Source organism: Canis lupus, chromosome 6 (assembly GCF_003254725.2).
Source record: "Canis lupus dingo isolate Sandy chromosome 6, ASM325472v2, whole genome shotgun sequence".
Lineage (NCBI taxonomy): Eukaryota > Metazoa > Chordata > Mammalia > Carnivora > Canidae > Canis > Canis lupus.
This window is the reverse complement of record NC_064248.1, coordinates 11,446,316-11,461,066: the sequence shown is the minus strand read 5'-3', so window position 1 is coordinate 11,461,066 and position 14,751 is coordinate 11,446,316. Positions and strand designations below refer to the sequence as shown.

The 14,751-nt window shown below is 44.0% G+C and overlaps 1 protein-coding gene across 3 annotated transcripts in view; it reads left to right on the top strand.

Moving 5' to 3' along the window:
* The window catches only part of CYTH3 (cytohesin 3), a 98,246-nt gene that overhangs the window by 20,447 nt on the left and 63,048 nt on the right, over window positions 1-14,751 (top strand). Inside the window, exon 2 of one of the 3 annotated variants that reach the window (XM_049111151.1) lies at window positions 8,686-8,826. The exons of the other annotated variants lie outside the window; for them this stretch is intronic. The gene's annotated coding sequence lies outside the window, so the exon portion shown is untranslated. The remainder of the gene's footprint in view (window positions 1-8,685; window positions 8,827-14,751) is intronic. 3 annotated transcript variants of the gene reach the window in all.

The window sequence follows — 14,751 nt, the reverse complement described above, 5'->3', positions numbered from 1 at the left end:
GCTGAGCCACCTGGGCTGCCCTAGAGAGAATGAATCTTTTTTTTTTTTATTTTTTTTTAATTTTTATTTATTTGTGATAGAGAGAGAGAGAATGAGGCAGAGACACAGGCAGAGGGAGAAGCAGGCTCCATGTACCGGGAGCCCGACGTGGGATTCGATCCTGGGTCTCCAGGATCGCGCCCTGGGCCAAAGGCAGGCGCCAAACCGCTGCGCCACCCAGGGATCCCGAGAATGAATCTTAAAAGGTATAAACCAGGGAAGGAAATCCCTCTTTCTTTATCATTGATCAGAGGAGGGGAGTATAACCAAGTCTGGCCAGTGAACTGTGAAGGGCAGTTTGCTGGGGGTACTTCTTGGAAAGGTTTCTTTGTTCTTGGAAAAATAAGGAAGAAACCGTTCCTTGTCTTCGGATGGACTTTGCTGGCCTGGCTGGGTGGCCACCTTACATTCATGATGTCCCTCATATCCATCCGCACACTGAGGATGACCAGCTGGATCCTTGAGGATGTGGTTGAGTTGTTGAATGTCACCCACCCGGAGCCTCCCTATGTCCATACTTCCTGTCACGCGGGACGATAAATACCCTTCTTGTTTACAGGGTTAAGAGGCGTTCTGTAAGGAGCACAGGCATCTTGCCAGATCCTGGCTGTAGCAGAGGCAGGTCTGTTGTGTCATCACTCAGCAAGGACCTTGTCCTTAAGGAGTGCAGAGAAGAAACCTCTTTTCTTCTGTAGGTATTCATCAAGCATATTGTGTTTGTTACTTTTAGAACTGAGAGAGGTTATATTTTCTTTTTGAGCTTAATTTCTTCTACTTTTAATATATTTTCATATGCTTACAAATCCATTCATAGTTTCATTTGGCAATTCCTTAATGATTACATTTGTTTTAACATGAACATTTTTAAACACGCAGCAATCAAAAGTGGCAGACATTGGCCATTAGAAAATGGAATAGAAATTCCGTTAGAAGACAGGACTTCCTTTTAGTTCTTAGTAGAGAGGAAATAAAATGATCAAGAATGTCCTTTTCCAAGTTGCAGTAATTAAATTAAAATTTTTTTTGAATTGAGACAGACAAATGAATTCATTTTTGTTTGTGTTAGAGTATGGGAAAATTGGAGGATTTTAGTGACTTTGAAGCATTTGGCTTGTTCACACGGTGAGGCCGTATATCCCAAGTGTGGGAGGGCCGAGTGGTTGCAAACTTTTTCGGTATATGACCACACTTCTGAGAGCCCAGAGCATCCTGAGAATAAAATGGTGTCTTTCATTGCCCACACAGAAGGAATCTTAATATCGGATAAGTGTTCTTCCAGAATGTGGCATGTTCTCGGGACTTGCAGAACGTCTGTTGTGGATTCCCGAAAGTAACATGTTTCTAAATTAGCCTTTTCTTTTAAAATAGTGGCTAAGCCGTTTACTAGTCAAATGGTTTCCGTGGCTTTTTTTTTTTTTTTTTTTTTAAACGAAAGAAAGTCAGATGCCTTCTTCCCTCCTTCCTGTGGTCGCATTGGGTCTCCCAAGTACTCTAACTTCTTCCTCTCCTCTCGGTGGTGGCAAGCGGACAGGCAGTGCAGTGTGTGTCATTCGGCACCCCCATGGTGGTTCTGCCTCACAGATGCCCAGTAATTTGGCTGGACATGCAGAACATGACTAATTTTTTTTTTTTAATCCGGAAAGAACATAAGCTGAGATATTTCCCTTGGGTTCTGCTGCTATTAGTGCTTAGACATTTGGTTTCAGGATTTAAGTGTCTCCTACCTCTTGCACTGCCTCCACCCTTTTTGCTCTACGGAAGAGGAGCCTGGGGCCTTCTCTTTTTGTCTTTGTCATCGAGTAATAAGATCCTGGTGAAGAACAGACTATCCTGCATGTCAAGATGATAAAGACTGTCTATTTCAGATGTGTTCAGGCTGCTTCTTAGAAACTTTACCTTTCTCTTCCATTTTTATCTAGGAAGGTTTGGGGTAGGCTGAGAAAGTTTCACTCTTGGGATTGAAGCCTGCCATTCTAGTCCTTCCAGCCACCTGCAGAGGTGGTCTAGGCCTGCCCTGGAGTTCCAAGTCCTGGAGTCATGAGCACGTGCAGCCAAGTGCGTCTCCTTGGGGAGACCATCATAGGAGTTCTCCCATCACCTTAGCTTGGTGTCCGTGGCTTTATCTTCATGGTGTTAGCAGTCAAGAAACCTAGATTGTTAGGATGCCTGGTGGCTCAGTCGTTTGCTGTCTGCCTTTGGCTCAGGGTGTGATTCTGGGATCTGGGATTGAGTCTCACATCAGGCTCCTTGCATGGAGCCTGCTTCTCCCTCTGCCTATGTCTCTGCCTCTTCTCTGTCTCTCATAAATAAATAAGATCTTTTTAAAAAACAACAACAACAACAACATAGATTGTTGACTGGGAATTTGAGGAACAGATTTGACAGGAGAGCCATTTTCCTTGTTAAGTTAATGACTTTCACTTGTCAGAGAGATTAATGGCCAAGCCTGGGTGGTGATACTAACCTGAACCACTTCCCCAAATGCTCCAGAGAGGAGTCTGGTTTTTTAGTATAAACCCGTAATTTTACAAGACTGTTCCTGCATGTTTTAGCGATGGTTTTTTGGCTAATGTCTGTCCCTCCCTCCATCCATCCAGAGACCGTTACTTCCATTTATCAAAATCTGGAACCAGAGGATCTTGGCTATGCTGGGCAGCCTCCTTGTTCCTGGCCATGCCTCTCTGTGGCTGACTCTGTTGGGATGAATCATGTAGTCATTCTTTCCGAGATAATCTCAGTCCTGTGCTACTGAAAGGCCTCCTTCCCCTTGTGGTCTAATTAATTAAGAGAATTAAGATTGCAGAATTCCTGTCTGTTTGCTATGTCCTGATGCTCAGCCACTGAAGGATATTTCAGGGCAGAAAACAGCTGTAATGTTAATGGTTGATTCTGAGAATTTGTGTCTCTGTGTATACTTAACAGAAGTTTGTTTAACCAGTCGAACTGATTGTTGTTGACATAGTTTGTAAGTAAATATATGCAGCTCTGGTCCTTCCCGCCTTGAGCCTGTATGCATAATCTCCTTAAGCTTCAATCTTCCTGTATGTGAAACTGACATGAAAAAACCCAAGTGAAATTATTTAGTGAAGAACCTGTCAAAAATCCCAAACAATTAGCAGGCATTAGAAACATGGTCATCAACATATGAAGCCCCTTCCCCCCCTTTGTGTACTAAGCAGAGGAACTGCTGTGTTCGGGTTTAGGAGTAACTGGTAATTGGCAGTACAATTATCTATCTTTCCTCCCCCAGCTTTGTATTTTGAAAATTTTCAAATCTACAGTAAAATTGAAAGAATGCACCTATACCTGTTACCTTTATTCACCAGTTGCTAAAATGTTGCCACATTTGCTTTATCTCTAATACGAACTAATTTTTTTGGTGGGTGGGGAGGGGATCATTTGAAAGTCAGTTACATATGTCACAACACTTTATCCCTAAATACTTCATCATTCTTCTGGTCAGGACATTGTCCTCATAACCACATCCCTGCCATACTGAAGAAAACTGATTAATAGTAATTCTGTAATATTCTTCTAAATACAGTCCCAATTCTGCTTTCCCCCAAATATCTTTTATATCTATTTTTCCTATCTAGGCTCTAATCAGGGTTTGCACCTTGTATTTAGTTATGTCTCCTTGATCTTTAAAACAGTTGTTTTCTGGGGGATGATGGTGCCTTTTTTTTTTTTTTGAAGTGTCCACGCCGGTTGCCTAATATCATTTGCATCCTATAATATAGGTTACATGTCTAAACAGAAGAGAGGGACACCTAGGTGGCTCCGTGGTTGAGCGTCTGCTTTCGGCTTGGGTTGTGATCCCGGGGTACTGGGATTGAGTCCCGTATCAGGCTCCCCATAGGGAGCCTGCTTCTCCCTCTGCCTATGTCTATGCCTCTGTCTCTGTCTCATGAATAAATAAATAAAATCTTAAAAAAAAAAAAAAAACAGGAGAGAGAAGTGCTTTGGTTTCTTTTATGTCATTTTTTGAAATTATAAATACGTTATTTTTTTTTTTTTTTTTTTTTTATAAATTTTTTTTTATTTTTATTTATTTATGATAGTCACAGAGAGAGAGAGAGAGAGAGAGGCAGAGACACAGGCAGAGGGAGAAGCAGGCTCCATGCACCGGGAGCCTGACGTGGGATTCGATCCTGGGTCTCCAGGATCGCGCCCTGGGCCGAAGGCAGGCGCCAAACCGCTGCGCCACCCAGGGATCCCTATAAATACGTTAAAGTCATCTATGTGATGATTCAAGGTCAGAGTCACATTCATATTTCTTGTTCTTTGGTAAATGTGGATTAGATCCGTAACCAAAAGAAGTTACTAAACGGCTCAGATATCAATGGAATATGTGCGACAGTGAACTTGGAACAAATATACACAGTGGTTAGACTTGTCCTCATATGGAGGTGATTAAGAATTTTATTTTATTTTATTTATTTATTTTTTTTAAATTTTTATTTATTTATGATAGGCACACAGTGAGAGAGAGAGAGAGAGGCAGAGACACAGGCAGAGGGAGAAGCAGGCTCCATGCACCGGGAGCCCGACGTGGGATTCGATCCCGGGTCTCCAGGATCGCGCCCTGGGCCAAAGGCAGGCGCCAAACCGCTGCGCCATCCAGGGATCCCAAGAATTTTATTTTAATATGCAGCCATGGCTTTATAAAGAAATGAGCTTCAGAATTGGAAAATTTAGTAAGACAAACTTTACATAATACAAAAGAGCAGCTTTTGCTGGCAGGTCCTTGGATGAAGAACAAACCTGAAATCTCTTAGGAATGAGTCTCCCCTTCTTCCTCAATCGCCTCTCCCTCCCTCTTCTTCCCCACCCCCCCCACATCCCCCTTTTTCCTATAGGCCTTAAACATTTTTAACTTTAGCTGCAGCTGAGACTAATACAGGATCCAGCTGTAACTTTTCTGTTGTTAGTATATCCGGTGATGGTCATAGCAAACTCATTGTATGAAAATTCAGTAAAGGAAGAGGGCAGGGTGGGAAAAAAAGTGACACTCTATAAAAGTATTCAAGAAACAGTGACAGGATCTAGGAGTCTCCCTTTCAGACGGCTGGTTTAGATTCCACCCTGAAGTACTCATTTTGTTTGTGACTGGCCTAGCAGGCATTTTAGTTTTTCCCTCTTAATCATATCATGTATATTACTGTGTAACCAGAGCACTTATATGCGAGGCTGAGGCTTGTTTTCAGCGGGAGGCAGAAAATAGCTGTGGGAACCCAAAGACTGAACCCTTCTCCTGTCAAGTGGGGCAGGGAATTTTTTTTTTTTTTAAGATTTTATTTATTTATTCATGAGACATACACACACACACAGGCAGAGACACAGGCAGAGGGAGAAGCAGGCTCCATGCAGGGAGCCCGACATGGAACTCGATCCCGGGTCTCCAGGATCACGCCCTGGGCCGAAAGTGGTGTTAAACCGCTGAGCTGCCCAGGGCAGGGATTTCTCAAAATGTTCTAGCTGGTGGAGAGGTGGCAGTGGGCCATCGAAGGAAGCAGAACTCCCTCTCCTTGGGTCTGATCAGTGATGCCCATGTGAGTGCATTACCAGACAGCAGATAAGTGCGGAATCAGCAGTTCAGTCAAATTAAATTTCAAATCTGCAGGTCCACTTCGATGTAATTGCCCTAAAAGCTTTGCATCTTTGATCAGGTCTGTCTTGTAAGGACCAAGTACATATCATCACCCTGTCACTGAAGGTGGATTATATGTTTCAAAATAGCTTTTGTGATAAATGTAATTATCATAAGACTAGTGATTTTCACATACTTGTGTGTCTCGAACATTTTGTTTTTCTTTTTTTTATGTTAAGGAGGTCAGATTTCTCAGATTTCTTCTAATTGTCGCCAGACATCCTGTTTTGGGGCTATTTGAGACCAGCGTTGCCTGAGAAGAAATCAAAATCGGGCAGCCCCGTGGCTGTCTTCCGAGTTGTTCTTTTTATATTCGATTTTTTGAACAGGTTTCCTTGAAATGCCACGCTCTATTTTTAGTTGGTCTCTTTACATTTCTGTGGTTCTGGGCATCCACAATACACTGATTTATTATTCAGCACAAAAATATTGTTCAGCGTCCTAAGGCTGTTGAAACTTTGTAGGGAAAAAATAAACCAGTGCCACTTGAGTGGATGTAATCAGTGAGGACTACTGAGCAAATTTAAGAAAACCTTGTCCTCTTCCTCAGGTCATTGCCATATCAGTACCAGCATGAATGCTATTTTGAAGAATCCTTGCCTGTTTTATACTAGGTGGGCTCAGTCTCCTGGGTTTTCACAAATTGCTGTTTTCTGCCTCCCACTGAAAGACACATTTTTGTAACCATTCAAGAAGCTTTCTACACTGCTCTTCCACCTCTCTCCTGCCTCATTTTTACACAGGGTTTTTTTTTTTTTTTTTAAGATTTTATTTATTTATTCCTGAGAGACACAGAGAGAGAGAGAGAGAGGCTGGCAGAGAGGCAGAGGCACAGGCAGAGGAAGAAGCAGGCTCCATGCAGGGAGCCCAATGGTGGGACTTGATTCCGTGACTCCAGGATCAGGGCCTGGGCTGAAGGCAGTGCTAAACTGCTGAGCCATACTGGCTGCCCTTTTTTCTTTTTTTTTAACTTGAGAATAGCCTGGTAGCTTCTTAGATCTATAAATGATTAGGCTTGCTGCTCTGTAAGCTGTCAGAGGCCCTTATGTTCTTGAAGTAATGTTTGATCCAACAAAGGTATGACAGGAGTCATGGATTGTGAACCTTGGGACTGATTTGGTGATAAGGTACTAAATCTTTTGTTAGAAATTGAACTGTAATTCACGTAACATAGTGGTCACCCTTTTAAAGTATGCAATTCTGTGGCTTTTATTTTTTTTATTTTTAATTTATTTTAATTTATTTTAAATTTTTAAAAAAATTCTGTGGCTTTTAGTATTTTCACAGTGTTGTGCAGCCACCACCACTACCTAATTTTAGAACTTTTTTTAAAGATTTTATTTATTTGGGAGTGTGAGGAGGGGGAGGAGCAGAGGGAGAGGGACAAGCAGACTCCGCTGAGCAGGGAGCCCCATGTGGGTGGGGCTTGATCTCACGACCTTGAGATCAGGACCTGAGCTGAAACCAAGAGTTGGTAGACATTTAGACTGACTGAGCCACACAGGCACCCCAGAATTTTGTTTTTTTTTAAGATTTTATCTTAAAGCCCCCAACGGGCTCGAGCCCACAACCCTGAGATCAAGAGTCACACGCTCTACTGAGCCTGGTGCCCCTAGACTAACATTTTTATCACATTGGAAGGAAACTCTGTCCCCCACTACAGTCATTTTCCCTAGCCCCTGGCAACAACTAATCTACTTTGTGTGCCTGTGGATGTGCCTGCTTGGCACATCCCATGTAAACAGAATCGTAGGATATGTGGCTGCTTTCACTAGTGGGTTCATCCAAGCTGCAGCTAGATTCCGTTTTCCAGGTTCATCCATGTTATGACATGTTTCAGGATAAAGTACCTATACTTTCTTGTGAGTGGCACTGAGACTTGGACCTGTTTTCATGTTGGGAGTGGTTGGAGAGATTGTACTCACCTGTCACATGGTAGAATCTGTAGCTTGAACGCTGTCTTGAAGGTTTTTAGGTGTGCATGTGTCTTCTTCCCACAGAGAAAGTTGAAGTTGATTTTCAGTCTTATTATTTGTAGAAGGGCCAAATTGAGTCCTTGTGTGGTAAGCCCTGAGTTTATAATCATGCACGGTTGCATCCCAAGCAGAACCATGTTGTCTGCAGACAAGTTTTACTCTCTGAAGACGAATCTGTGGGTTCAAGAAACTGAATTTCTCAGGGGGCTGTACTGAAATCTCATAGAAGGCTGAAGGATCTACTTCTCAGGTTCCGTGAGGCTTTGCTGGTAGTGACCCTAGTAGGGGACATAGGAGAGCAAACTCCTTAACATCCCCCCCCCCCCCCCCCCCGCCGCTGCCAAATCTCAGCAAACGATAGGACAAGACGTGATTGGAAATGCTAGCAACACTGGGAAATGCCCGGCAGTAGAGGAGAGCTGTATAGACTTGCAGAAGAAAGAGAAATTGGAAGCCTGTTAGCAGACAGGGCAGAATGAGGGGTGGAGTCTGCGGGGTGGGCTATGCTCCGGCCACAGCTCTGAGAGTGGGCGAGTGTGGACCGTGTTGCCTATTTGGAGGAGAATTTCCAGTCGTGGGGGCGGTCGTGCTGTGCCGCAGGGTTCTCTCCCTTCTTTTGAGGCAGGCAGTTGATAGCATTTTACCCTTAGGTGATTATTCCTTTACGGAGATTGCGTTCTCTGCTGGGGGAGAATTGGGGCTCTCTGGGTATGTGTCTGCACCCCAAGGAAGGCTGCTTTTCCTTCTGTCATATGGAGGCTTGTCATCCTGCAGGCGAGTTCCCTGACTTTGCATCCTGGAGTGAAGCCTGCCAATGGACAGGCTTTGCTCTCATGGGGCAGAGAACATAACAGCCCTTCCCATTCAAGATGGAATCTAGTGAGAGAAGAAACTTTCTACCACACAACCAGCTACATCTCATTTTTAAATATGCACCGACCATAAGAAGCTCCAGACAGAAGAAAAAAAAAAAAAACTCAACAGCATGAGGGAGAAAACTTAATGCAACATTTTTTATAGAAAGAACGTCTGACCACAGAAGAACAAGAATTCTGAAATAGAACAGTAAAATGTGATCATTGGAGACGTGCAGGGAAGATGTGGCCGGAGCCCCAGCAATCCTCCTTCCTGTTCCTCCCTCCTGTCACCCTCCGGATACAGGTGACTGAGCAACAGAAGTCTGGGGACACTGAAGGGGGGCTGCGGGCGGGACTGTGACTGACTCATCACTGTCTCCTGAGGGCAGGGTTGTGAGCAATGTTAAGTAAGAGGACCTGCTGTGGGAGGACCTACAGATCTGGGGAGGGCAGAGAGTGGGCAAGGCCTGTTGGTGCCACGTGATCGCGGGGAGCGCAGGTGGGTTTGCTCCGCAGTGGCAGTATCATGGATCAGCAGAATCCGGTGGCCGGAGGACACGGGTGGCCTCCACGTGCTCAGATTCGTCCGGGCTTCTCCCTGGCTTTGCAGCCATCCTCCCCAGTGCAGTGGGCAGCACCCCATCTGTCTGGAGTAGAAGCCTTGCCAGACGGAGAATCTTGTACAGAAATGAGATCCCAGAACCAACCGGGTTGCTTCACAGAGAAGCATATTTGCAGAGATGAAGTTCACATCACAAATGGTGAGGCATTCATTACATGTCTCAGCTCTCTCCCTTATAAGCTTAGAGCTGGACAAAGCTACCATGCTCAGTAGCGTCCTGCAGAGAAGCAGCCGTTCTGTGCTGGGGGGAAATTGGGCCTGGGTATCATTAAACAGAGGCACCTGGGTGGCTCAGTTGAGCGTCTGCCTTTGGCTCAGGTCATGATCTCAGGGTCCTGGGATTGAGTCTGTTTACAGTTTTTCTGTTACACAGATGAAGCAGAGAAGTGGGTGGTGGGGAAGAGTAAAAGCTCTACCTTTTTTTCCTACAAAGCAGAGATACCTTGTTTTATTTTAGACATTGACAATAAGAATAATGGGGGTAGGGGGTGCCTGGGTGGCTTAGTCAGTTAAGTGGCTGCCTTTGGCTCAGGTCATGATCATAGGATCCTGGGATTGAGCCCCACATCGGGCTCCCTGAGCAGGGAGTCTGCTTCTCCCTCTTTGCTCATGCTATTTCTGCCTCTCTCTCAAATAAATAAAATTAAAAAAAAAATGTGGGTAGTAGTGTGTGTGTGTTTTAAAGTAATTTAAAGGTAACTAAAAAACTTAAAAAAAATTTTTTTTTACTACTAAAAACCTTAAAGTAGGATGTTCACATTCCACATTATGAGAAGGAAACAAACCTATATATCTGATCATGGGATAAGGTCACGTCGGGTAAAAGTACTGCGGTCTGGTTTTGCTTTCTTCATTCGCTTTGAAAATTTATGTGGATGACAGATACCGGCTTGGTGCACATTTTGGAAAATCTTTAAGAAGCATATGCCTTTTTGGGGAGGGGTTGGTGGGAAATGTTCCATTTTGCTAAGTGTATTTGTTTAGGAGTTTGGGTCCTCTGTGATTCATCCTTGTGCTGTTTTGAAGTATTTTTGGACAGATCTGCAGGGACATCTTTGAGGGGGGGAAAGGCTTGGGAAGGGTGGCAGTGTCCCAGGAGATAAGGTAAGGGGAGGGGGTGTCTGTCCCTTCTCTCAAAGATGAACCTGCCAAGGGCAGGAAGGCTGAAGAAAAGAAAGTGGAGGAAGTTCTCTTATTGCCTTGGTCGGCACCTGTGGTCAGCCAGGAGGGGCCAGCTTTCCTGGGGCCTGAAATGCTTAAAATTTGGAATGCCCTCTTTAAGAAAAATAATACAAAATTAAGTATCAAAGTGAAAATTCATTTAGGATGAAAAAAAAGTCACAACAGCTTTTTTTTTAAATTTTTGTTTTTATTTATTTATGATAGTCACAGAGAGAGAGAGAGAGAGAGAGAGGCAGAGACATAGGCAGAGGGAGAAGCAGGCTCCACGCACCAGGAACCCGATGTGGGATTCGATCCCGGGTCTCCAGGATCGCACCCTGGGCCAAAGGCAGGCGCCAAACTGCTGCACCACCCAGGGATCCCACAACAGCTTATAAGTTTTTAAAACCTCATAAACCCACAAATAAGTCAAAACCCAGAAAAATCATACAATCCCTTTCTATTCTGGGCACAACTTTGTAGTATGTTCCCCCTGTGTTTTGGGTTGCCATCTCTAGCTAATTGATGATCCCTTCACACAACAGTAATCTTGGAACATACTTGCTGTAAAGAGAATAGGAAGATAATCCAGTATTTCTTCTAGGATGGTTGAATGAAAAATAATTAAATTATTGCTAACTTAGGAAAGTTTCTTTAAGATTTCAGTCATCAGGGTGCCTGGGTGGCTCAGCTGGTTAAACATATGGCTCTTGGTTTTGGCTCAGGTTGTGATCTTGGGGTCCTGGGATCGAGGGGGTCCTGGAATTGAGCCTCATGTTGGGAATCTCCACTCAATGGGGAGCCTGCTTCAGGATTTTCTCTCCCTCTGCCCCCACCCCCCCACTGGCATTCATGTGTGGTCTCAAATGAATATAAAAAATTCTTTTCAGTCATCAGTGTTAAGTTTACATTGTAATAAGAACTTTTTTTTTTTTTCTATTTTGAAGCTTATTCTCATCTTCTTTTTCTGTTTTTGGATTTTACCAGTTTTTTTATTTTCTGGATCCAATTACAGTGTGAGATGGGCATCCCCACCCACCAAGCAGTTTTTCAGACACCAGCAGGGTGTCTGGGAATTCTTTCTGACACTGTCCACCAGGAGACATCACATCCCACAGGTTAAGGGCTTGGTCTTATAAGACTGCTCCTCACTCCGCTCTTCAGAGGCCTTTGGAAAGCCCTGGGCTGTCACCTGTGCTTCTGACCCACCTGCTCCTTAGATTCAATTAACTTCCTAGAGTGGCTCACAGAAGTCAGGGAAACACTGAAGTTCACCAGCTTGTTAAAGGATATGATAAGGGATAGGAATCAGTAGCTAGATGAGGGCGTACATAGGGTGAGGTCCCAGGCAAAGGAGCTTCTGCCCTTCTGGAGCTTGGGGTGTGGTGTGGTGGCATGTGAAAGCATTCTGATTCCCTAGGTGTGGAAGCTCTCCATAAAGGACCAGGAAGATATCTATCCTCTTGGGTTTTTATGGAGGCTCCATTGGATGGTCATGGTTGACTAAGTCACTGACCATTGGCTGTTTCAACCTTTACCCTTCTCCCTGGAAGTGATGAGGAGTGTGGACCTTAAAGTTCCAACCCTCTGATCACATGGTCCTCCTAGCAACCAGCCTGTGCACTTGAGTGAGGTATAAGAGTCATCTTCATTAATAATGAGGCATTCATTTTACCTTATGGCTCTGATGTGTTTTTAGGAACCATGGATGAAGACCCAAGTGTATCTGAGAAATATATTTTAGACAAGTGACCAAGTAATACATTCCTTTTTTTTTAATTTTAATTTAATTTTATTTATTTATGATAGCCACACAGTGAGAGAGAGAGAGGCAGAGACATAGGCAGAGGGAGAAGCAGGCTCCATGCATCGGGAGCCCGACGTGGGATTCGATCCCGGGTCTCCAGGATCGTGCCCTGGGCCAAAGGCAGGTGCTAAACTGCTGTACCACCCAGGGATCCCTAAGTAATACATTCCTTATAAATCATTTTTATTTATTTATTTTTAAGATTTTATTTATTCATGAGAGACAGAGGCAGAGACACAGGCTGAGGGAGAAGCAGGCTCCCCACAGGGAGCCCAATGTGGGACTCAATCCCAGGACCCCGGGATCATGCCCTGAGACAAAGGCAGATGCTCAACCGCCTAGCCACCTAGGCGTCCCAAATCATTATATTTTAGCCTGGGTACTTCCTTCACATCGTGTTTGAATTTTTTAATGATAAAACATTCTGAAAAACAGAATTATTCTGAAATTATACACATACAAAGGTAATTAGAATGCATTTAAAATTTTCCTCTAAGTTGTTTTTGGGTTATGCCATTTAGTCATGACTTGTAGATGAGCCTGGGAATTGTCACCTGAAAATGGTTTTCTTCAAGCTGTTCTGTTGCTTAGGTGGCAGTTTTGTGTATCATTTCATCTGTAAAGTCTGGAACTGCCAGACGTCATCAGGATGAGATGCATCTGATGTATTGGGCTGATCAAGCATGCAGCTTCAGCACAGACTTGCTAGTTTAGGACTATAGCTATAAAACCTTTAAGTGTAGGGATTCTCATAAATTTTTCACAACACTGAAGGAAAAAAATACGGTGTATTTATTACATGTTGTGCCATCAAGTGAGATTCCTGACAGAATTTCCATTTTGATAAGACTTCAGTGAGAATCAGATCTTCTATTTGATAATTTTTTACATATCTGATAATTGGAAAAGTTTTCCACAGACAACCTTCTGACTCTGGTTCAAACCTAATTTATCCTCCATCACCCTCATTTCTGGTGCTGGGAATTGGAAGATGTGTTCATATGGAGCTACCACCCCAAGGCTACTGCTGTGTCGTAACCATCAGATAAGTAGGTCCAGGGGGCAGGAGACGTCCGAGAAGGCATTTGTCCATTTGGGGATAGCTGGTTATAATTGTACTCAGAAGTGGCTGGAAGCCACATAAATATATCCAAACTGATCCCAAACTAAATGTATCCCCAATTCAGCTTCCCTGTGGTTTTCCAGAATGCCCATTCCTGCCAGGGGGAGTGGAGAAGCTAGAGTGGAAAAAGTGGTCTTAACCCAATCCAGCTTGCTGGAGGTTCAAGCCCACAGACTGATGACAAGGGGACTCGCTGCTGGGGCCTGGCCAGTTGTGGAAGGCCCTGAAGTGCTGGATCCCAGAGCCTCTTCTTCCATAGCTTTGTGGTCACTGATCACTACGAGTGGTCAGACCTCAGAGCCAGCCCAGGCCTGGGCAGATGCTGCCCTTCCAACAGCGACGTGGGCCCAGTCCCCGGGGCTCACTCTGCTCCTTGAGAACAGCTTGCTTCCTCCCATCTGTAGGTGGAAACCCTGCTCTCTGCTCTCGTTCTGTTAATTTCTTGAGCCAGACTGGGAGTGGGGGGTTGGGGGGAGCTCCTGGCTTGGCACTTCTTGGAGAGGAGAAGCATTTTTGAGCACCTGGAGTTAGCAGTGGGCTAGGCTTGTATCTCTTCACTTCAGCTACCTTGGGAGGGACCTGCCCAAGGGCTCAGGGACAGGAAGAGTGGAGCCTTCGTGGATGCAGGTCTCACAGAAACCCAGTTGTCTGGGCAGCTTGGAGGCACAGTTGGTGCTTGTGGTCCTGCCTGGAATTACTGCTAGGCATCTGGGATCCTAGCCTCTTGGAGCAGTAGGGTCAGGAAGGAGTTGGGAGGGAGTGGGCATGGTGGTGATTTAGCATACTGATTTAGAAACTTGGAGTTTCTGTTAATCAAAGCTTCTTGCTCTATTCTTGAGCTCACCCCCTCTGGGCTACGTTTATTGGAAATGGGCCTTGACGGGATGAGTACTGGGTGTTACACTATATGTTGGCAAATCGAACTCCAATAAAAAAAAATATACCAAAAAAAAAAAAAAAAAAAAAAGCCTGGGCCCTGGGTGCTTTTGTTCATGGGTAGGAAAGTGTCCCTAATGCATTCCCTTCCTTCCTTTGCAGAAAGGTTTATTGCACTTGTGTGAACAAACATGAGTCTGTTCTCTGCTGCATCCTGCTTCTTAGAAATTTGTCCATAGGATATTTATTTATGCAATTACAATAGAAGAGATAGGAGTGCCAGGCTGGCTCTGTCATTAGTGCATGTGAGTCTCGGGCTCAGGGTTGTGAGTTTGAGCCCCATGTTGGGGGTAGAGCTTACTTTAAAAAAAAAAAAAAAAAAAAAAAAAAAATATATATATATATATATATATATATTTAAAAATTCTTCCTGGTGCTTTTTCTTACACTTTGTCTTTTTTTCATTTAATTTCCTGGAAGTCCTTCATTATTGGTACCTAGAGCTCTTTCTCACTTAAATTTTCTTTTTCTTTTTTCCCTTTCCCTCTTAATCGTGGCCTTAGTTCCATTTTTTTTCTTTTTCCTCTCACTTTTTAAAAAACAGTTACATAATATTCTATTGTGAATATTTGTTTAAACA